The sequence below is a fragment of the Opisthocomus hoazin genome, chromosome 2 (genome assembly GCF_030867145.1).
Source record: "Opisthocomus hoazin isolate bOpiHoa1 chromosome 2, bOpiHoa1.hap1, whole genome shotgun sequence".
In the NCBI taxonomy this organism is placed as follows: Eukaryota; Metazoa; Chordata; class Aves; order Opisthocomiformes; family Opisthocomidae; genus Opisthocomus; species Opisthocomus hoazin.
Window position 1 is genome coordinate 91,788,766 of NC_134415.1, and position 22,547 is coordinate 91,811,312.

The 22,547-nt window shown below is 45.4% G+C and overlaps 1 protein-coding gene across 5 annotated transcripts in view; it reads right to left on the reverse strand.

Annotated features, from left to right (window-relative positions):
* The window catches only part of MRAP2 (melanocortin 2 receptor accessory protein 2), a 28,896-nt gene extending 18,666 nt beyond the window's left edge, over positions 1-10,230 (reverse strand). For 2 of the 5 annotated variants that reach the window (XM_075414433.1, XM_075414429.1), the window contains exons 1-2: positions 9,899-9,995; positions 8,710-8,858 (exon numbers count right to left, since the gene is read on the reverse strand). The gene's annotated coding sequence lies outside the window, so the exon portion shown is untranslated. The other 3 variants (XM_075414432.1, XM_075414430.1, XM_075414431.1) reach the window with 3 other exon arrangements.
* Positions 10,231-22,547: the final 12,317 nt, after the last annotated feature.

Here is a 22,547-nt window from a genome sequence, read left to right on the forward strand (position 1 = left end):
GTGAAAGTCTGTAAGGTCACAGCTTGCCTGCCAGCGGTACCTGAGTAAACTGCGACTGTTGGGCTATTATCTGCACAAAATCCCCATCTTTGAAGTGCAGCAACGGGGCATCAAACGCTGCTGCAGTCAGACTATTTGCTTCAATCTGGACATCACTGACACACTGCACAAAGCTCACAGCCACGTACCTTTCAAAATGAGTCACTATAAAGGCAAAACTGGACACATCCAATATCTGAAGCACAACTTCATGGCTTACACCACCACTGGGGCCACAAAGGCAAATTTGTTTTTGTGTACATCTGAAACTGGCCTCGTATGTAACCAGCAACTACCACCTCCAAACCAGACCTGTATGCACAAGAATAAATCCATATGGACCGATCAATGTACTGTTCATTTCTGGAGCAAGAGAAACCACCAACATGATTGACCCAAGCAACTTGATAAATTTTACATCAAAAGTTGCATTGGTTTTCCACATACATCCGTTCTGCTTACTGCCGTGGAGTCTAAGCACTTTATAGCCTGCATAGAATACATGAACAAACTGTTGGCCCCTTGCAAACTGTGAAGATTCCCAAAAGTCAGGCAGGAAAAAAACCAGCAACATTTCAAACTGAGAAGTCCTAGCCTGAGAAAGCTTAGCACTACATCCTGGTGCATCACCTCGGCAGTACAACAAACCCAGAGGCTGCTGGCTACAACTCAGGCTGTTCCCATATCTCCTACGTCCCTGAACCAGGAACAATATTCCGCAGGGGGTGAAGGGAACCAGCCACCACCACATTCCTTTTTACTCCATCCCAAGGACCAAGAGCTGAAGTCAGAGAAAAAGAAGTCAATGAAAAAAACAAGCACAAACTTATTTAGTCTGCAGTGCATCAGCTGAAAGGTAACACAGACCCCATCCTTCTACAACCCTACCACATGGCTACTGCTTTCAACAAGCTGTGCCACTCCCAAGCACGGATGAGAAAGTAAGTCTGCAGTGAATATTTAACCAAATGGTCCTTGCTTCTTGCTAATTCTCAGTCACAGAATCACAGAATCACAGAATAGTAGGGGTTGGAAGGGACCTCTGTGGGTCATCTAGTCCAACCCCCCTGCCGAAGCAGGGTCACCTACAGCAGGCTGCACAGGACCTTGTCCAGGCGGGTCTTGAATATCTCCAGAGAAGGAGACTCCACAACCTCCCTGGGCAGCCTGTTCCAGTGCTCCGTCACCCTCAGAGGGAAGAAGTTCTTCCTCATGTTCAGACGGAACTTCCTGTGCCTTAGTTTGTGCCCATTGCCCCTTGTCCTGTCACTGGGCACCACTGAAAAGAGTTTGGCCCCATCCTCCTGACACCCACCCTTCAGATATTTATAAGCATTTATTAGGTCCCCTCTCAGCCTTCTCTTCTTCAGGCTGAACAAGCCCAGTTCCCTCAACCTCTCCTCGTAGGGGAGATGCTCCAGTCCCCTCATCATCCTCGTAGCCCTCCGCTGGACTCTCTCCAGTAGCTCTTCATCTTTCTTGAACTGGGGAGCCCAGAACTGGACACAGTACTCCAGATGAGGCCTCACCAGGGCAGTGTAGAGGGGAAGGAGAACCTCCCTCGTCCTGCTGGCCACACTCTTCTTGATGCACCCCAGGATCCCATCGGCTTTCTTGGCAGCCAGGGCACACTGCTGGCTCATGGTTACCCTGTCGCCCACCAGGACACTCAGGTCCCTCTCTGCAGAGCTGCTCTCCAGCAGGTCCACCCCAAGCCTGTACTGATGCATGAGGTTGTTCCTCCCCAGGTGCAGGACCCTGCATTTGCCTTTGTTGAACCTCATCAGGTTCCTCTCTGCCCAGCTTTCCAGCCTATCCAGGTCACGCTGAATGGCAGCACAGCCTTCTGGTGTATCTACCACACCTCCCAGTTTGGTGTCATCAGCAAACTTGCTGAGGGTACATTCTAACTCTTCATCCAGGTCGTTGATGAAGAAGTTAAACAAGACTGGGCCCCGTACTGACCCCTGGGGGACACCACTAGTTACCAGCCTCCAACTAGACTCAGCGCCGCTGATGACAACCCTCTGAGTTCTGCCATTCAGCCAGTTCTCTATCCACTTCACCGACCACTCATCCAGCCCACACTTCCTCAGCTTCCCTAGGAGGATATCATGGGAGACTGTGTCGAAAGCCTTGCTGAAGTCGAGGTAGACAACATCCACGGCTCTCCCTTCGTCTACCCAGCCAGTCATGTCATCGTAGAAAGCTATTAGATTGGTCAGGCATGATTTCCCCTTGGTGAATCCATGCTGACTACTCCTGATAACCTTCTTTTCTTCCACTTGCTTCATGATGGCCTCCAGGATAAGCTGCTCCATCACCTTTCCCGGGATGGAGGTGAGGCTGACCAGCCTGTAGTTCCCTGGGTCCTCCTTCTTGCCCTTTTTGAAGATTGGAGTGACATTGGCCTTTCTCCAGTCCTCGGGCACCTCTCCTGTCCTCCAGGACCTCTCAAAGATGATGGAGAGTGGCTCAGCAATGACATCCGCCAGCTCCCTCAGCACTTGTGGGTGCATTCCATCAGGGCCCATGGATTTGTGGACATCCACATCACTTAAGCGATCCCTCACACAGTCCTCCTCGACCAAGGGAAAGTCGTCCTCTCTGTAGGCTTCTTCTCTTACCTCCGGGACCTGGGATTCCTGAGGGCCAGTCTTAGCACTGAAGACTGAAGCAAAGAAGGCATTCAGTAGCTCTGCCTTCTCCGCATCCTCCGTCACCAGGACACCCGCCTCATTCAGCAGCGGCCCCACATTGTCCCTAGCCTTCCTAGTTAGGCAGGATTTGAGATCAAACTTGTGACCTTTTCAAGGGAATATCCAACCTCCCCACCAGGAATAAAAGAGAGGAAAACAAGCTGTACAAAACAAGTGAAATTTAGCAAAAAAACCCCAGAAAGATACCTTAAAACTGACTGTACAATGAAAAATTAATCGTATGTGCCAACTTCGAGCACATAATAGCTGGGACTTTTCTTGGAGTGAAAAGAAAGTACCAATATTAACAGTGGTTACGTTTGTGGCTGATACTCCCAAACAGCAATCTGCATAAGCTGTTGCACTAGAGTAACACAAATAATGTTGGATTCATCACAAAAGGACTTTATAACAATGGTAAGGAAGAATGCCGGTTTAGTCACTGCTTATCCTAGGAACTAAGGATGAGAAAGGACAAAGTTAGAGACATCTTTGCCTCATACTACTGTATTACACATCATGTAACACACGCTTTATTATCCTTCTATCTGTGCAATGTAAACTAGACTCCAACAATAAACTACTTATACACCACATAAATTATCACGAAAATGTCTTATTTTCCATGTACTAATGCTTAATATCTTGTGCTGTGTGTGCTGCAGCATAAAAGGAGATCTCCACACCATTATATAAAATTTGCATGCTGATTGCATAGCTACTGTTTGTACTTAGCTTAAAATCACAACCTCATAGCTTTTAAAGTGAAATTTAACAAATAAAAGACCAAAACCGTTTTCCAAGTATTTTCCTAAAGATAAGAATGATATATGCAAATACTAATGCCCACTTAGTAGTTCGGCTCAGTAGAGGCCAACTGGCAGTTAGGCAGAAACTAATACGAAATCATATCATACTATAAGTTCACAGATAACTATATGGATCTGACAACAGATAGAACAAATACTATCTAAGTTCACTGGTAAGCCTTGTCTGAGAAGGCAACTGAATTACACCTAATGTGGTATCACAGAACCTATGTACTCCTTTAGCTCTTAAAAAGTGTCAGTCCTACACCGACAGCAAAGGGACACAGAACAGTTAGTAGAGAGCTACTGGGACTTCCTCACAAAACACACTGAAGCAAATAGCTTAGTTTAACTCCAGTACCATCCACAAATAATACTGTTATGCGTTTGCGTGGCAAGGTTTTGGTAGCAGGGGGGCTACAGAGATGGCTTCTGTGAGAAGCTGCCTGAAGCTTCCCCCATGTCTGACAGAGCCAATGCCAGCCAGCTCTAAGACGGACCCACCGCGCCTCTGTGATAACATATTTAAGAAGGGGAAAAAAACTGCACTAAAAATAGCAGTCAAGAGAGGGGTGAGACGATGTGAGAGAACCAACTCCGCAGACACCAAAGTTAGTGAAGGAGGGGGAGGAGGTGCTTGAAACACTGGAGCAGAGAGTTTTCTCCCTTGCAGCTCATGATGAAGACCATGGTGAGGCAGGCTGTTCCCCTGCAGTCCATGGAGGTCCACAGTGGAGCAGATCTCCATCTGCAGCCCATGGAGGACCCCTTGCCGGAGCAGGGGGATGCCTGAAGGAGGCTGTGACCCCACGGAGAGCCCTAGCTGGAGCAGGCTCCTGCCAGGACCTGTGGACCCTTGGAGAGAGGAGCCCACGCTGGAGCAGGTTTGCTGGCAGGGCTTGTGACCCTGTGGGGACCCACACTGGACCAGCCTGTTCCTGAAGGACAGCACCCTGTGGGAAGGGACCCACACTGGGGCAGTTCATGAAGAGCTGCATCCCATGGGAAGGATGCACATTGGAGAAGTTTGTGGAGAACTGTCTCCTGTGGGAGGGACCCCTCACTGGTGCTGGGGAAGAGTGTGAGGAGTCCTCCCCCTGAGGAGGAAGGAGCGACAGAGACAGCATGTGATGAACTGACTGTAACCCCCATTCCCCGTCCCCCTGCGCTGCTCAGGGGGGAGGTAGAGAAACGGGAATGAAGCTGAGCCCAGGAAGAAGGGAGGAGTGGGAGGAAGGTGTTTGAAGATTTAGTTTTATTTCTCATTATCCTACTCTGATTTGATTGGCAATAAATTAAATTTCCTTTTCTCCGCAAGTTCAGTCTGTTTTGTCTGTGACGGGAATTGATGAGTGACCTCTCCCTGCCCTTATCACAACCCGTAAGCCTTTCATCTTACTTCCTCTCCTCTGTCCAGCTGAGGAGGGGGAGCAATAGAGCTTTTTTTGGTGGGCATCTGGCATTTATCCAGGCCAAACCAAAACAGGTAAGTTAACCATAATTCCGTTTATTTCCTGCAGCTAGGGCAGATTTACACAATCAATCCATCATCCCACCTCAAAGTACAAAGTTGAGCTTCAGCTGAGCTCAGAAAACATTTCATTTTGACATTCAGGATGGCAAAAACTGATATATGACAAGAATTCACCCTTCCACTCAAATAATACGTCTCTACACAAAAAAACCAACAAATAAGTCGACAGTTGTTTTAGTCACAGTAGAAAACAAGACTAAACCTTTCTTTTAAGCAAAGTCTGGTTTTCTAAAGAGAAAATAACAGGCTTAAATTTCTTAGCATTTTTTAAAGAGGGAAGATTATCCTTTCAACAGTTTTTTCCCAGACATGGCCCAGCTGAACCTAGTTCTGGACATGGCTGCAGATGCAGCAAGGCTGTGGTCAGAAGAGAGCTCTGGGTATTGCAGAGCCCATTTTCCTCTCCCCACCAGAAGTCAACCTCCTCTTAGATGTGCAAGTATGGCAGCTTCAAAACCCAAGTTCCCTCACGACCAACCAGACTAGAAAAAGCTCTGTCAGTAAGCACTGAAATACTGAGACCTTTTCAGTCCTATAATGCTACAAATGCTGACATCAATGGTATCTGTAAGTATATATTCAACACTTTCCACAAGAAAGGCTGCTTTTCTGGCAGTTGTTTATAATACTGCCACCTTTAACCTTTCAGTAAATATCACAGATAAAAGGTCCCAGGCTGATTTGTTATAGAAAATCCCGAAGTAAAAGAGCTCTGGCATATCCACTAACGAGGTAAGAGTAAACTGTAAAGCGAGTCTGCAACTGGCCTGCCCTGAATGTCTCTGATGTTGAAGGAAAATGGCTGAAAGTTGTTTGAGATTCCACATTAAGCAACTGTGTAGGCTTGTGTAACTGATGGAGGAGTACCCAACCTTGGTCGAGTCAAAACTCTGAAGAACAGCACAGAAAGCCCCAAGATAACAAAGGCTGTAAATCTCTGCCTTGCTGCTGACTTAGATACATGTACATGAACTTGAAACGAAGTCAAGACAAGAGTGTATCCTATAGTTAGCTTAGGTTAATTATAACACTAAAAATCACACCCCTAGGAGGAAACTTTACATGCAAATGTAAGACCACCCTAATATAGTGAATTGGACCAAAACTCGCACATGAGCGAACAAGGTTTTGTACAAGTGACCGTAATTCCTTCTTTGTTAGTGTTTTGTATAGAAGACCCCATATGCTTCCGAGAGGAGTGCTGGCTGTTGTTAAATGCCCAGCACCCTACTCTGCAAACTAGCAATAAAGACAAATATCTCAACTCAGTGTGTTGATTTGCATCCTGCATACCGAGTGAAGAACGCCGATTTAGGGACAACACCTCTGCTTTTAAGCTGCACTATTTTTCTGAATTTTCCTGACTTGGCAAAGTAGACTTCTTTTTTTCATTTTATTAGATGTCTCTTTTTATTAGCTTTATTCCCAAAGCAAGCTCAGTGCTGAGATGGGGATGTTTTGGATTCCTTGCTAACCCTGAAGTCTGTCAACCTGATGCCTTACTCCGAGCAGAGAGAAAGCAAAGCTTCCCCCGCTCCCCACTCTGACTGGTCAGCCCACTGCAGGTCAACTGGAATGGCTCACTCAGAAGACGAGTTAGCAATAAGAGCTGTTTTTACAATGCCTTCTATTTGTTTTATCACCTAAGAACCTACAAAAAAAAAGCAGCCTCTTAGAATAAAGGTTACAATTTTTTTTTTTAACTAAAAGATGACATTACAGTTGAAAGCAAAAATAGCCTCACTGTGAAAAGAATTTATGTCAAAGTACGTAACCCTATGTGCCGGGTTACTAGACTAGATTTACTCAAATTGGCTAGGCTGCAAGTCACAAAGAAACACTGGAAGCATAGTGCACAGTGTAGCCAAAAGCACAACTGAATCCAAGAACAGAGGCACCCGGGACTATTTCAAATAACCACACCTAAACTGACCATTTGTACCAGAGAAAAGGCTGAAAGAAGGAACTACTCTTGTGCGATTGCTTCTGGACAACTCTGCACTGATTAACAGCTGAACCTACCCAGGCTCCCTTCCCCCTTCATATCAGTCAGCAGGGCCTGAGGACGCCCTGTGCCACGCAGCGGAGGTGCTGCTGCTGCACCAGCCAGCGCTGCCAAACCTGCAGCATGCCGGCCCCCGGGTTTAAATGCGGAGCAGCTGTTCACAGGGTTGCACAGCCCAGAAAACGGACAAGTGCGTTCAGCCCTTATTTCACCGCTCTGTTTCGGCTTTGCATCAGCGAAAAAAACACCAAAGCGCTGAGGCTGACAAGCGGAGTGGAAGCTGAGTACATTTCCCCTCTCCCAGCTGCAATGTAAGACCCATCTTCACGTAATGTCCATCTGGTCTGAAGCACAGGCCACAGCACACCTCTCACAGCACCTCTTCACTTCCCAGTGGTTCTCCCCACAGAAATAGTTTTGTTCCTAGTCTATGCTGAAGGCAGTGGATGATAAATCGGCAGAGATGAAAAAAAAAAACCAGGTACAACAGACCATCTATTCATAGCTACTCCCACACTTGGGTATCTCACAGCCATGGTTTGACTGTGCTATGGTGGAAAAATCTTCAGTTTATGCTCTCACCCACACAGGGTCTGTAAAGACATAATCTCTCAGACACAAGTAACACCTGAGATTTTGAATTTGAGAAGTCAGTTATGTTTTACGTTTCCTCGAGAACTAACAAAATAAAATAAAAAAAATATACAGCTTCGCTTGAAAACTTCCACACTTGAATGACAACATTTTCTGAACTTTTGTAGTTAGCCTACAATATCATGCAGAAATTTTGCCTTAATTGGTTCAGTGAGAATTTCACAGTCACTGAAATGGAGCTGTTTATTAAAAGACAAACTGGTTTGGGATTTTTCCAAACCAGAACTTGTCTCTTCCTGTCTTTAGATCTAATTCTTCCTTCCAGTGCTGCTGAAGAAAGCAAATTATTGTAGTGCCTCAAACACAAATTTCTTTTCAGGTAAATCAGACAGCAGTACACGACTCACAACCACACATCTGAATTCTCCTGTTCTTAATCCCTGCCATGTGTCTGTGCTACACCAGGCTACAAAGAAGTAACTAGAGACGAAGGAAACATCATTAAAACAGTACAACCAAGGCCCATTGAAGTGAGGACGCAGAATACAGCCTTCATTTATTTGTACTAAAATTTGTATTAAAATTTTGCCAATAACAGCTCGTATTATTGGTTCAAAGACAGGAAATTTGATTTAAACTGTTGAACAAGCTGCAAGAGTGCTTTACCTTAAAACCTCGTCCACCACACAGTGTACATGGACAACCAGCAAAAGAATAGGCAGTAAATTACTTTGTCCAGTTCTTAATATTCTGGAATTTTTTTTTCCTTAAAAAAAAAACAGGTATTCTCTTGCAATAGCCCATCTTACTTTACACACTTTTGCTTGCGATTCACGCACTCAGAACATCTCATTATTTTCAGCAAGAATGGAGCCAGGCTGTCCTCAGTCAATGGAGAGCTGCCGTTCTCCTGGCATCGTTCCAGGTATTACTCCTGTGGTAAAAAATTATCTTGACTCTCTGATTAGGAACCTGAATAGGAAACCACAAATGGACAAGGAAAAAACAAGCAGTATTTGAGACTCTTACCTGATTATCTCCAAGCAGAAACCAAAACATCTAGTTATCTCCACAGCGGTTACGTGAATCTGCATCCCTGTGCATACAGCTCAAATGAGAGCAACAGACAGGAGCAGAGGGGGCGGCTCCAAAACAGAGCAGTAGGCTGGGAAACACACCTGGAAACAGAAGTGCCTCAGTGTCCTCGCAAACAAACCCCGAGCAGCCTTGCTGAGGCAGTTTAAGACACCATTGCCACTGCTGTCCCATCCCTCTACCAGCTGCGCTTGTCAAGGGAGAAGTGAAACGAATGGTGTGCCTAAGCTTCCAGTTACCATCCAGGTTGATACACCAGGATGAGAAAGGCAAATGTCAGGGAACAGAGACTGTTTGGAGGGAAGTTTTGCCAGCTTGTCACTGAGGCCATCATCTCCAGCAAAAAGAAGGGCAGACAGCTCAGGAGACGGACCCGAGCTGCCTACCATAGAGTCACTGTCAACATAGGTGGCTCATCAGGGGAAAAGGCTGCTAAGACCATGACTGTTAACAAAGAAACTGTTAAGGAAGAAGAAAGGGAGGGAGGGGAAGAAAAAAAAAAAGAGTATGAGAATCAGCAGAAGACTAGGAAAGAGCACATGGGGGAAGGTAAGAGGGCAAAACTGAGAACAGGAGAAATAATCTAAGGCTGCGTGGAGGACAGCCGTTCATCCCTCCAGTCTGAAAGGGAGACATCAACTGGGGAGGATAAAAAGAAAAAACCCACCACAACACACACACAGCACAAACTTATCTCGTTGTTTTTTTTTTCTCCTCCCCAAACATCTCCAGGTTAAATTTTTAAGTTCATTCAAATGCTCAACAGTCAGAGCAGAACACAAACTACAGTTTGGGGGGGACTGAAAATAACTTCCCCGGACTCCAAGCAAGCCATGTGCTTTCCAGCTGCTTTGCTTTGGAATACCCACACTCGATACAAGGAATCACCCCGCTACAAACTCGGAAACGCGGCAGAACCTCTCTGCAGGCGGCACTCCCCGCGTCACCCAAACGAACAGGGCCACCTCAAGCTTTCATTATTATTTTTAATAAAATAAAAACCGGAGAAGCACTTAGGACCTCGAGGCTTGCGAAAGCCGACAGGTCTCGGTTCGGAACCCCCCCGGCCGCCTGTCAGCGCGGGCTGAACCACGGGCAGCGGCACCCCACGCCACCCACTCACCCATCGTGGCGGGCCCCACCGCGGAGCCCGGCGGAGCGGGCGAGGCAGGGCAGGGCTGTCCCTCTCGCTCACCCTCCGCCTCAGCGCCGACCCCTCGCCGCGCTTACCGGCCCCGGGCGCGCCGCCAGCCCCCGAAGAGCCGCGTCGCGCCGCTCCGCCCCCCTCCGCCCTGCCCCGGCCAAGGCAGCCCTGAGGGGCGGCGGCCGGGCGGGATGAAGCCGGCGGAGGGGGGCAATGGACGCCCGCCCCACCCCCGCCCCCCTACCTGGTGGGCGGCGGCAACGGCCGCGCCGCGCGCGAGCCGAGCCGAGCCGAGCCGCACCGCGCCCCGCCACAGCCAATGAATCAGCAGCAGTCGCGGCGCCCCAGCCCGCCCGGGCGGCATGGCAGGGCCACGTGACGCGCCCGGGCCAATGGGCAGCGCGGGCGGGAGCGGCCCCGCGGGCGGGCGCAGGTGCGGGCGGCCCTCGCCCGTCGCTGTGAGGCGGCGCGAGCGGAGGGGCAGGGCTGGCGTGCGCGTCCGCGGGCGTCGAGGAGAGGGGAGGGAGCAGGGAGCCGCGCGGCTTCTGGCGGGGACACAGCACTCGTTTGGAGTAACCACCGTGTGTTGCCTCGCAGGAGCACACAGATCTCGAGGGGGAATGGTGATTCTGGAGGGTGAGGAGAGCCGAGGATGGAGGGGCCAGGGCGTTCACACGGGGGTAGGCCCAAGGTCCCTCGTGGGGAGCGGTTCTGAGTGGGGTACTTGGCCCTGGGCAGGCAGGCCTGCTCCCAGTGGGAGGGAGTGGGAGGAATGTGAGAGGTGCTGCCTCTGCCGCCGAGAGGTGAAGGGCAGTGCCTTCAAACTACAGGGACTGAATGGCCTCTCGCACCATTTCCACCCCTATCAACTGCAGCTTCTTAAAACGAAGAGACCTTGAAGAGTGTGTGAAATCAGTACCTCACTCTGCTGCTTGCACTTATCAAAATGGCAGAATCGCTGAGGGTTGGTAGGACATCTGGCGATCATTTAGGATAGCTGAAACAGAGTCAGCTAGAGCACGTTGCTCAGGACATGAGTTGGGTCTGCAGTATCTCCAAGGATGGGGACTCCACAACCTCTCTGGGCAACCTCTCCTGGTGTTTGATCACCCTTACTGCAAAAAAACCGCTTTTCTGATGTGTAATGGAAGTTCCTGTTACTTCTGCTGGTGCCCGTTGCCTCTTGTCCTGTCACTGGACACCACTGAGAACAATCTTGCTGCACCTTCTTTACTCCCACCATCAGCTATATGCATTGGTAAGAGCACCCTGAGCCTTCTCTAGGCTGAGCAACTACAGCTGCCTTAGTCTCTTCTCGTATGTCACATCATCACATACTGTAGTCCCATCACCATCTTTGTGGCTTTTAATCATCTTCGTGGCAATCAAGTGCTTTAATGAATCACATTTTTCAGTCCAGTACTAGGAAACAAGTCTCACATACCTATCCAACAAAGCCACTAGCCTGCTGCAATATCCACCCTCAAATGTTAGAGTGAATCCTTGTCAGTGCTCTGGACTTGCTCTTTAGTTAGCCTCTCTGTGCGGTTCATAGCTGTTTGTCTTCTTGCATGTGAATGCAGGTCCTGTGCAAGTAAGCGCATCGGTGAAACCGCTGTTTTTCATCTATTTCTTTCCAGGCAGGACTGTGATCTAGGACAGTGGTGTCTCTCTCCAACAACAGTCATAGAAGCTATCAATGCCGTCATCTTCGTCTCAAAAATACAGAACTGATGCTTATGCGTCATTGTGATTGTGATCAGAAAAGTGAATAAGCACAACAGCAAGTCAGGAGCCTCCCATCTGCTAATTCCACTGCTGTTGGAAAGGCAGAATGACTCAGGCTTTTGTTCATTTTTCTTAGCCTTAAAAAAAAAAAAAAAAAAATTAGCATTCAAATTCACTGTAAAAGAAAGAAGCCTCATGTAGCCCATGCCCCACTTCCACCACATCTCCTGTGCTTTGTCCTTTAAGGAAAGATTTTAGAGCTTTCGTGCCAGATGCAGAAGAGGCCAAACAAAAACAAACCACAGCTAAGCTAATGAAACAGAATTGTAGTATTTTCTCAAGATTCTTAATTTCATTTCTAACATTATTAGTGAAAACGCAGAATTAATGACTATTCAGTAATAGCAACGTGGCTGAGGTTGCAGCGGAAGAAATGTAGTGTTCTAGCCTCATGAGATGTGGAACAGCAGGTGTACAAACTCCAAGTGTAGATAAGGGTGCTGCACCAGCTTTTTTTCCATTCCTCCTGTCATTTAATTTTCTGTCTCTTCATGCACATCATTAGTGTCGCTTCCTCCTCATAGAGAGAGCAGTTGGAATTTTTAAAAGGCAAGGGAATTCAGCTGAGGGAAAGGGAGGCAGCGCAGGCATTCACGTTGTGGCTGACCAGAATGAGGACGGAGTTCCATCTGCAGCAGCTCCCCTCTTATGGCTCAGCAGCTGCAGCATCAGCCCAGGGTTTAGTGACACACAGCTAGAGACTGCATTCACAATTAAAGCACAAATTCTGCAGAAATTCATTCTACCAGTCCTTCTCCCTTGCCAAATCTTTAGATTCGTGTATAGTTAGTAGCTGCCTAGGATTTAGTGGCTGTCTAGAAAGCATTACCAAAGAAATAATAAAACCACACTCTTCACTGTAGCTTAGTTAGAATTGAACAGAAACGTGCCGGTCCTGAAAAGGAACATTATTACAGAGTTAAGAGCTTTGCAGTTCTTCCAGATCTGTGGTGGTTTAAATGGAAGGCAACAGAGGGACTTTCCTGCACCACTTATGACAAAGAGGGCTATGGTACAAGAATAAAGTTGTTTGGTTACATTTTTATGTTAATAAAAGTGGTATAAAGAAACAAACTTCAGCATATTTACCCTTTTTCTGTTCTACACTGTCAAAAAACTTTACAAGGTTGCAGATCTACAAACAGGCTGCCCTAGTTGGCTTTCCAGTGCTGCTGATAGATAAATGTACTTACAAACTCAGGGTTCAATGTTGCCAAAAAATTGGTTTTGATTTTCTTTCAAACTCTGTTGAGTTCCTCTGTCTGTCACGTTTTGAAAGAAATAATATCATAGGAGAAAGAAAATTTTATGTACCTTACAACATTAAACTGAATTAAAAGCTAAAACTAAAACATCCATGAATGGAGAGTGAAGTTTCAACAGCAACCACCTGAGCAGGTTAGACACAAATCTACAGACATACAGAACAGCAACAAAAAGTGAGTAATGACTTATGTTTATATCTTGTAGCCATATCACCTTCACTAGTGATAATTTTTAAGATGGAATTAATGTTAGGTTGAGGTTGCAGAGACACCATGGGGAAACTCCGTGTTGTGCAAGTGGAATAGCTTCTGAGAGACCCTCCTTGCCCACGGCAGCAGAAGGAGAATCATGAAATCATCATGGAATCATGGAATGGTAAGGGTTGGAAGGGACTGGGAAGTTCATCTAGTTCCAACCCCCCTGCCATGAGCCACCTTCGTCCACTGGAGCATCCTTCAGTGCTCTTACGCTCAACTACGGAAAATGCTGTCTCATTTCCAGCTGGACTTTGAAGCTCTTAGTACCGTTGCTGTGTTAAACAGCTAGGTGATTCCTGGTGTATTCTTACAGTCATTGTGTAGTTATAATTAATATTCTTTGGATAAGGTTCGTAGTCTTGAACGCTCTATTCGTTAAACTGATTTTATTTTCCTTTTGGTAACCCATTTCAATTTTTCGATAAAGATAGATCAGAACTTAGGCATTACTCCAGCGTCAGCCACACGAGAAGTAAATTATCACCTCTCTACTGATCCTGAGTATTCTCATTTTAAGTAACGCATAGACCTGACATAACGCCCTTGTAACAACAGTTATGTCCTTTACTGGCAGTTTTATGCTTTAAAGCTTCTTCAGAATCACAAATTTCTAGCATATACTCCTTTTTTCTTTACGTGTGACTTTCAGTCTCTCTCTCTAGACTGAATGTTCTGAAGTACCTTTTAATAATAAAAACAAATCCAAGTAAGCTCGTGCCTATGCTGACTTGCCACTGATAGCTGTTTAAAATCTGAACCAGCACCAGCCCCATCTGATATGTGCTTATTGGCATTTTAATGCGATTAAGTTTCATGTCTGAACACAGTGCAGGTATTACATGCAACTTGCAGTTATTTTTATGAGCCAAACATGTAATCTAGTTTAAAAACTGCTTTATAATTGTAGATACACCCTAATTCCCTTAAAAATACTAAGTGATACTTGGGCTTTGAATAAACCCATGCCTCTTTTTACTGTCGGTGGTTAAAACAAACATCTTGCTCTGACAGCCAGCAAATATCAGTAATCAGATTCTTGGACAACTGTCCCACTCCCCCCCCTCTCCCCCAACACTTGCAGTTACCTCTCAGTCAATTTTAACTTCTGAAAAGACAGAACAAATTTCCCACAATGCTTGCAGTCCATGCTTTCATTTACTAGATTAATCCTGTGCCAGTCTTGATGCCCTTTTCCCCACCTGTGGCAAGCTGTTTAGGCTGTGCCGATACAAATCCTCTCATCTAGTCCTCTTGTTAATGCATTAGCACAGCATCCCTTTTTCTTGGTATTTTGATCACAGAATAAAATCTTTTCAGCTATCATGTTTCACTCTAATTTATGGAGCATCTTTTCTTGTTCCTGGAACAGCTCCTGTTTCTGGGAGGAGTAGAGGGTAAAAGAAACCCTCAAAGGTTTCCAGTTCGTTCTTCTGTGCAAAGCAAGGAGAGGGGGACAGGCAGACTTCATTCCAATAAATTCCTGGTATTGTTTTCTAAATGTTATGATGGACATGAAGCAGCTTTATTCCAGCAAAGCTACTCCACAGCCACAGGCATTACATCCTAGTTTATTCTACAGATTACGATTCTGTCCTACTTCAACAAAGTACCCTGCAGTGCCTGCTGATCCCAGCATCAGTAAGCAACAACACAGAAAGGTGTTCCATGTCACCGCAATCTGATGAGCTACGGCATGTAGTTCAGAGCTTTACCGGAATGCCGCATTCGCCCTCTGCATTTGATAAGCCACAGCAGCTGGTGGAGATCACGACTATACCTAACTGTCTGAAGTGATAGCTCTTCCAGGTTATGTATACTTTATTTTACAGGCTGAGAAACAGGTAAACCTTACTTGCTTTTACCACACGGGTTCTGCTGTGCTGCACAGAGGAACAGTTCTGCCGTGGAAGCCGAGGCGGTTGTGTCTTTCCAGGGACTCTACAGAAAGGGACAGAGGGACCTAAGTCCAGTTCTGCCTTCAGACATCAGGCTCTCAAGTGCTCACAGACCTTGCACTGAAATGCAAGTGTCCCTGAAGTTGTTTGTAAGGAACTGGCTGCTCTGAGGCTAGAGGAAAGGAAATCTTTCTACTGGAAGTATCCCCAGGCTTCCTAGCAAGGGCACTCGCTCTCTGCAGCTCTTCTGTTCTCTTTTCACAGATCCATATTCTTCGCTTCGATGGGAAGACCTGCCTAGCATATTAATTTCACCATGCCTTGCAGGTATTGACACAGAAGGTTAGATTGTTATAGTCTTGACTTGACCCCCCACCCTACTCAGTCCACATTCTCCCTCTTGTAGCTCCAGTCATAGCTCAGGTGGGCCTGACATTGGTGCATTCTCTCCTGGGGGGATAAACGGGCACATGCTCAGACAGGTGGAGACCGCAAAGGCAGGACTTCACCATAATTCCTTATTCCCTTAGACATGAGAGAGAGGACATTCAGATATTCATTCTCTGGTCCTATACAAAGGCTATCAACTTATGCTCAACTCTGAGAGCAGGTGGTAAAGTTTCAGTTTATCCTAGAATTTGTAATATTTTCCTTCCTGCTTAGTAGAGGGGAACACGTAACCTACAGTGGGCATCACTCTGCCAGAAATGTGTTTGCTCTTAGAAGATTCACAATCACTTGTTCACTGCTGTAGAGGGGATCTTGATCAACTAGGGATGCACTTCTTGAGGAGCAGCATCATTGAACCACCACACAACTCACCATAAAAAATTATGACAACACTTTCTGTGAGGCATCATTTGCTGCAAGACAACTTCTTTTGCTAGATAAATCAATATAATCAGACAGGCAAGCTAACAAGCACACAGCCTTTCTTCTGGTCTGAAGGAGAAGCTGCATTCTCCAAGCTAAGTACAATTTGAATGAGATTGTAGCTTGAAAGAAAAGGTGGCTGATACCTACAAAGCAGAGATGGATACTAGAAAGATGTAAGGCTGTAAGGTTGATAGCTCCAAAAAAAGAGGGACAAGTACTTTACTCCTTACAGAGTAGATCTGTCAGGGGTAAACCAAGGGTGGGAAGTAGGCAGAAGCAGTATATACGACAAAACCAGCTTTCTTTTCAGTCTATGGTTTTCAGTATGCAGTCTGGCTATGAACTGTACTTGCCAGACTCTTCTGGTTAAGGTAAACGCCTTGAGATTCATGAGACAGGTGAAAGGTGAACTTCTCTGAAAATGCTGGTGGCATGACAGTAAGGAGGTTTTTGTTCTGTGCTGACTGCACAGCAGCAATTTCGTTTCTTCAAAATTCATGGGCCAGCATACCCACTTCTACAAAAACAGCACCTGTCCAACGTAACCAGTACAGATACTGAACAGTCACTGGAATGTCAACATTCATTCAAGAAGGATGTTCCTCTAGGGTAACACATTACATTTCTGGGGAGCCCCTTAAATACAGTTTACTATATTAGAAAAACAAACCCTCTTTATGATACCTGTGCAGTTGTCACGTAGCTCCAGTACTGGTGGGTGTATGGAAGAAATATGCTATCAAGATTGAATCACCACCTATACTGAAAGAAAAGATCCGTGGTGGGAAGCAATTGCCTCCTTCCTTCATGATCAATAGAGACTCCTAAAATTTGAACAGTGTCCATTTCTCTTAGGCACTTAAAATAGCAAACACAACTATAGAACTCATCTCTCATTTAACCTCCAATGAAAATTTTTCTCTTTAACGAGTTTCCTGTTTTAAAAAATTCTTTTTCGATTCCCAGTTGGTAAAAAACCACAGCTCACTGAAGTCTGCATGTAACACACTGGCTTTCAGCCACCTTCAGCTTTGGAAAGCTTCCTTTGATAAAACTAGATATACTTCCACTACAACTGGGTTTTTTAGCCTCTAATCTTTGTGAGTCATGTCTCTTCAAAGAACTAGTCTTTCTGCTTGGACTAAGATAGGGCTCTGAAATAGCTATTAATATTTAAGTAAGTGCTATTTGAATAGCAAAGTACCTTTCATCTGGAGGCCTCAGACTTTTGGCCAGCTTCAAATCTGATTCCTGAGTTCATCAGAGTACATTTAAGCTGTCTACTGTGTCAGAGGGAAGACCACACACTGTTTTATCTTCTGCATGATGAGAACTAAAGTGCTGCAGAGGCCAGTCTCAGCAGATGGAGAGCACGGAGAACAAGGATGATTGGTACAGGAGTCCTGCTGGCCAGCACAAGGACAGGAGGTCAGAACTTTTTACTGGAAACTGTGAGGAATATTCATTCCTCCTCCTTGAATGAGGCTGCCCCCATCATAGAGGGCCGGTTAGTAAATTGGGAAGGTTGAACTTGCTAACCTGCAGGTCTTTCTTCACTGAGGATCTGGCACTTGGATCATCCAACAGTTCAAAGATTATTTCACAGTATGGAAAAGTTTTGCTCTGCAGCACTGAAAACCTCCATAGGTAGCATGCAGCCTTACTTCAGTGAAAGTCTTTTGTGTCAGAGACTGTCCAACTATGGAATTTATAAGTCTGTACTCAATAAGGAGTTTTTGGATCCATCCAAGGTCTTTCTCTGGCAGGAAAAAAACACCTCTCTTCAGCTCACTTGGGTCAAAAACTCAGTTTATTGACTCTGCCAAACCTAATACAAGCAACACTGTGTTTCCAACTCAACACTGTTCCTGAGATCCTCACTGGCAACTTGTTCTCAAACAGAACTTAATGGGACAGCAGAGTGAGGTGGGTGCTGCCAGGTTTGAGCACCATTCAGCCCTCTGTGTACTCCAGGCAGACACGTGATGACCATTCCCAAGAAAGAGGAAAATAAAAACCACTGCCACAAGAACATGCTGTAGACAAGCATATGGTTTACAAAGCTAAGATGGAAGTTGAGTACCAGGTACATTTAGTCGGTCAAACATGAAAAGACCCTCCGGTGACAACAGGCCTGATACACTAGCTCTTACACTAGGCTGGTCATTGAGAAGGGAGAACTTCAGTTCAAACAGCTCAATAATATAAATAACAGGCAGGTTTATGGAGTCATAGTATACATCTCATAACAAAACTAACAGGACTTATCTGTACTCATAAAAAAAATATTTAAAAAAACCATAACAGTCATAAACTGGCATTGGCTTGACAGGGATATAATTGTGAAACAATTCACAGTACTGGATTTATGATTAGTGTGGGTGGAAGCGATACGCCTGAAGTCTCCTCATGAGAGACATAATTAATCCTGAGGTGCTTCTCTCTGGCAAGAGGTTCTTATTAACTTCTTGCCACTTTTGCATATTTTCAAGAAGAATTGAATTACATGGGAGGGAATTAAAACAAAACTGATAATATCCCTACCTCTTTCTTGTAACTCAAGTTCCTGGTAAGCAAGTTACCATATTTTAATAAATCCATTATGATAATGAAAAGTGACAAATGTCCTCTAAGCTTTTAGAGTACAAGATCCAGAAAAAAGCTTGACATAGAAGAAAAGAGAGCTAAGAAACTCCAAATGACATTAAAGAACTTCAGTTCTTCATTTCCTTTTTTTTTTCTGAACATAGGCCTTGGCAGTAGCTCCAGATACTGAAGTTTCATTGTATGAAGTATAGCACAAGTCCATCTAATGGGGCAGGCGCTGTCCTGAAGCACGTAGAGGTTAAAGGGGGGGGGGGGGGGCAGACATGGGGGAAAGTGTTATAGGAAGATGCCCAAAGAGAGAATGAGAAGCCCAAAGTGGAAAAATACAGACACACTTTGTGTCCAGGGAAAGACACCACAGATATCAATCCCAAGGGGGAAGCATGTGCACTAGAAACTCTGTTCCCAAGTCTTGCCTTGTGAGTGTGATTAGATCTTCCACCATTAGCAGTGAGAAAGTAAACTGATGAATTGCTGATTGATGTATCCTGTCACTGTGCTCCACTGATCGGTTTCAGCTGCTATCGAGTAGCTCTGTGACTTTCGAGGAGAAAAAGCAAGTCAAATGTAGGAATATAATACATAAACTTCATTTTCTTACCATCTTTACAGAAACAACAATGGTATAAAAGCGTGATGTGTTGGGAGAACATAAGGCTGAAGATACCAGCACAACCTCATTGTTGAGAACACCTCTCTCGGATTTTAGGGGCAGACACACCATCCTTTCTTTCTCACATCTAAACAACAACACAAAAAAGTGCCCTTGCTGCAAGCCCAGCCTCTTGTTGCAGGAATCCTACCTACTTCAAACCTCGGATCACGAACACCTACACTCTAAGCCTGAAACATAGCCTCAAGCTCACTTTTGAGTCTCTTTGGACCATGAAAGCTGTGGCTAGGCCATCAAATTCTCACTTGAAATTTCACTGCCAATAGGTTGTGGGTTAGCCCTGGTAGGTAGCTGAGTCCCACACAGCCGCTCCCTCCCTCCCTCCCAGTGCTACCAGGGAGAGAATGGAAAGCGTAAAAGTGAGAGGAGCCATGGGTCGAAACAGAGACAGTTTAACAGGGAAAGCAAAAGCTGTGAATCCAGATGAGGCACAAATCTACAACACAGAATCATACAAGCTGCTCTGAAGAAAATTAACTCTGTCCTCGCCAAAACCAGTATGCATGGGGAGAAGATTAGGCCAGTTAAGCACGTGTCCGCATGGTTTTTGCATGCAAAAGGACCATATTCTGCCTGCTCACTAAGTCAACCAGAAGTTATTTGGCCATGAAAGTATTATCAGTAAACACAAGCTAGTATCTTTACTATGTAGATACAGCTTAAGCAAGTAGCTCCCATGCAGTCTGCAGGATAATGTCTCAATCAATAAGAAGACATAGATGAAGCTCCGTGTGTTGGATTGCAAGAGCAGAGACTTGTCACAGTTCTCAACACGTCTCCAGACACTGTATTCAGCAAAGGTTCAGCCAGTTACAGAGTCCCCTGAAATGCTCTTGCACAGAGACCTGGTTTGAACTTACTCTTATTTTCCTTACTTGCGTCTTTTGAGATTTATATATATCTTTGGGAACAGTCTTTTCAAACCTTGCACTTCATATCAGAAAAGAAACAAATGTGGTGGCTGAACTAGCCATGACAGTGCTAGCTAGTACTGAAAATTGCGGGAGTGGTGGCACAACGTCTGTTTCTTGGCTGAGAAGCTGACTTGAAGGTTTCCAGTGCTGATGGATGACACCAAGAAGAATTTGTCATGAAAACTATTCATAAACAAAATACTGGATAACAGCCAAGAAGGATAGAGAAAAGATTGCTAAAGCTGGGAAGTAAAATGTGTACTAACTATTAAATAGTAGGACAGTGAAGAGAGCAAGTGAGTCAGACAATAGACAAGTGATAGGTGGAGCCCTAAATAAATTTAATCAGATAGTAAAAATCATGACAAATTTTGAAGAAGGACAGAGTGAAAGGAAAATACTAAGAGGCTGGAAATGAAATAAAGGTGCAGAGAGAGAACGATGGATTAGAATTGCCTTAATTGAAAAATGAAACTGTAGGGGGAAAATTTATCATTGAACTGGGAAAAAGAGATAAAGAGCTCTCTTATCCTCCTTCATTCAGCGTGCAATTTGGGCAACTCAGCTTCAAAGCACAGGAAAAAATTATCTGTAGCTATGATGTGTATGGTTATTTGAGCTGATACTAAGCTTCTCTGTGGCAGCCTCCCACTGCCACACCACTGGAGCAGGCGGTGTGGAGCCGAGGCACAGATTTGAAAGGTCTTGCCCGAGCAAGTCCCTAGCTAAGCCAGGAGCCAAAACCAGCTGGTGCTTGAGAAACCATGAGCTGAAACCAGCTGGTACTTGAGACTGTTCTTTCTCGCTCCCGCATGACTCTGGGCTACATGTAGGCATGAATAGACTGGTTATCCCAAAGCAGCTAGCCCCAGAAGAAGACCAGGGCTCAATGTTTGCAGCTGTGGATAGGACTCAGACCCGTGCATATGTGCCTAGGTGCTCATGCCTGTTTATTTTCCGAAGCTCTATGACTTTAACTAAAGACAGTTGCTTAGGGTTTGCACTGGTAGGATCTGTTGTGTAGGAGTTGATTGGCTTCAGCAGCTTCAAAGATCTGCTGTATACGTGCTAAGGGTTGCTGTAGCATCCAATGCTGTGGAGAACGTTTACTGTTCAGTGTGGAATGAGTTACCTCAGGGAAATGAAAACATTGCAGGTGTGCTGGTGTGGTTCTGTGTTAGGAATAATGAGCCTTAGTAAGAGACATGGCTAACGAGTCGGGTGTCGGTGCCACGCAGACACAGCTTTGGGGATATAAACTAATGCTCTGTGTACTAAGCAGCTCAGCGGGTAGCTGGAAAATGCTTAGTGCAGGCAGCAGAGACATAGTAATGTAGGCTTGTAACTTGGGATCAGAAATCTTAGATTCTTTTTTCTCTCTACTTGTTTCAGTTCTTGTATAGGTGTGTACAGCCAGGGCTTCAGAAACTCACACAGACTGATTTGAAGTGGAAGCTGTTTTTTCAATGCAGTAAGGTTGTGTGGTAGGTTAACCGTGGTCGGCAGCTAAGCACCACACAACCGCCCGCTTGCTTGCTTCCCCCTCCTACCACTAGTGCTGCAGGGGATGAGGAAAGTACTAGTAAAAGCAAGAAAACTTGTGGGTCAAGATAAAAATTGTTGAATAAGTGAAGGAGAAGTGGAAGAAGAGAGGAAGGGAAGGAAGGGAAGGGAAGGGAAGGGAAGAGGAAGGGAAAGGGAAGGGAAGGGAAGGGAAGGAAAGGAAAGGAAAGGAAAGGAAAGGAAAGGAAAGGAAAGGAAAGGAAAGGAAAGGAAAGGAAAGGAAAGGAAAGGAAAGGAAAGGAAAGGAAAGGAAAGGAAGGAAAGGAAAGGAAAAGGGAAGGGAAGGGAAGGGAAGGAAAGGAAGGGGAAGGGAAGGAAGGAAGGGAAGGGAAGGGAAGGGAAGGGAAGGGGAAGGAAAGGAAAAGGAAAGGAAAGGAAAGAAAGGGAAAAGAAAAGGAAAAGGAAAGGAAAGGAAAGGAAAAGGAAAGGAAAGGAAAGGAAAGGAAAAGGAAAGGAAAGGAAAAGGGAAAGGAAAGGAAAGGAAAGGAAAGGAAAGGAAGAAGGAAAGGAAAGGAAAGGAAAGGAAAGGAAAGGAAAGGAAAGGAAAGGAAAGGAAAGGAAAGGAAAAAGTGACGCAAAGGGAATCACACCAACTGATGCCAGCTGTCCTGGTTTCGGCTGGGATAACATGAAGTTTCCTCCCAGTAGCTTCCTGTGTTTTGGATTTAGTACAAGAAGAATATTGGTAACACTGATGTTTTCAGTTGTTGCTATGAAGTCAAGGACTTTTTCCAGTTTCCCACGTTCAGCTAATGAGCAGGTGTGCAGGAGCTGGGAGGCAGCACAGAC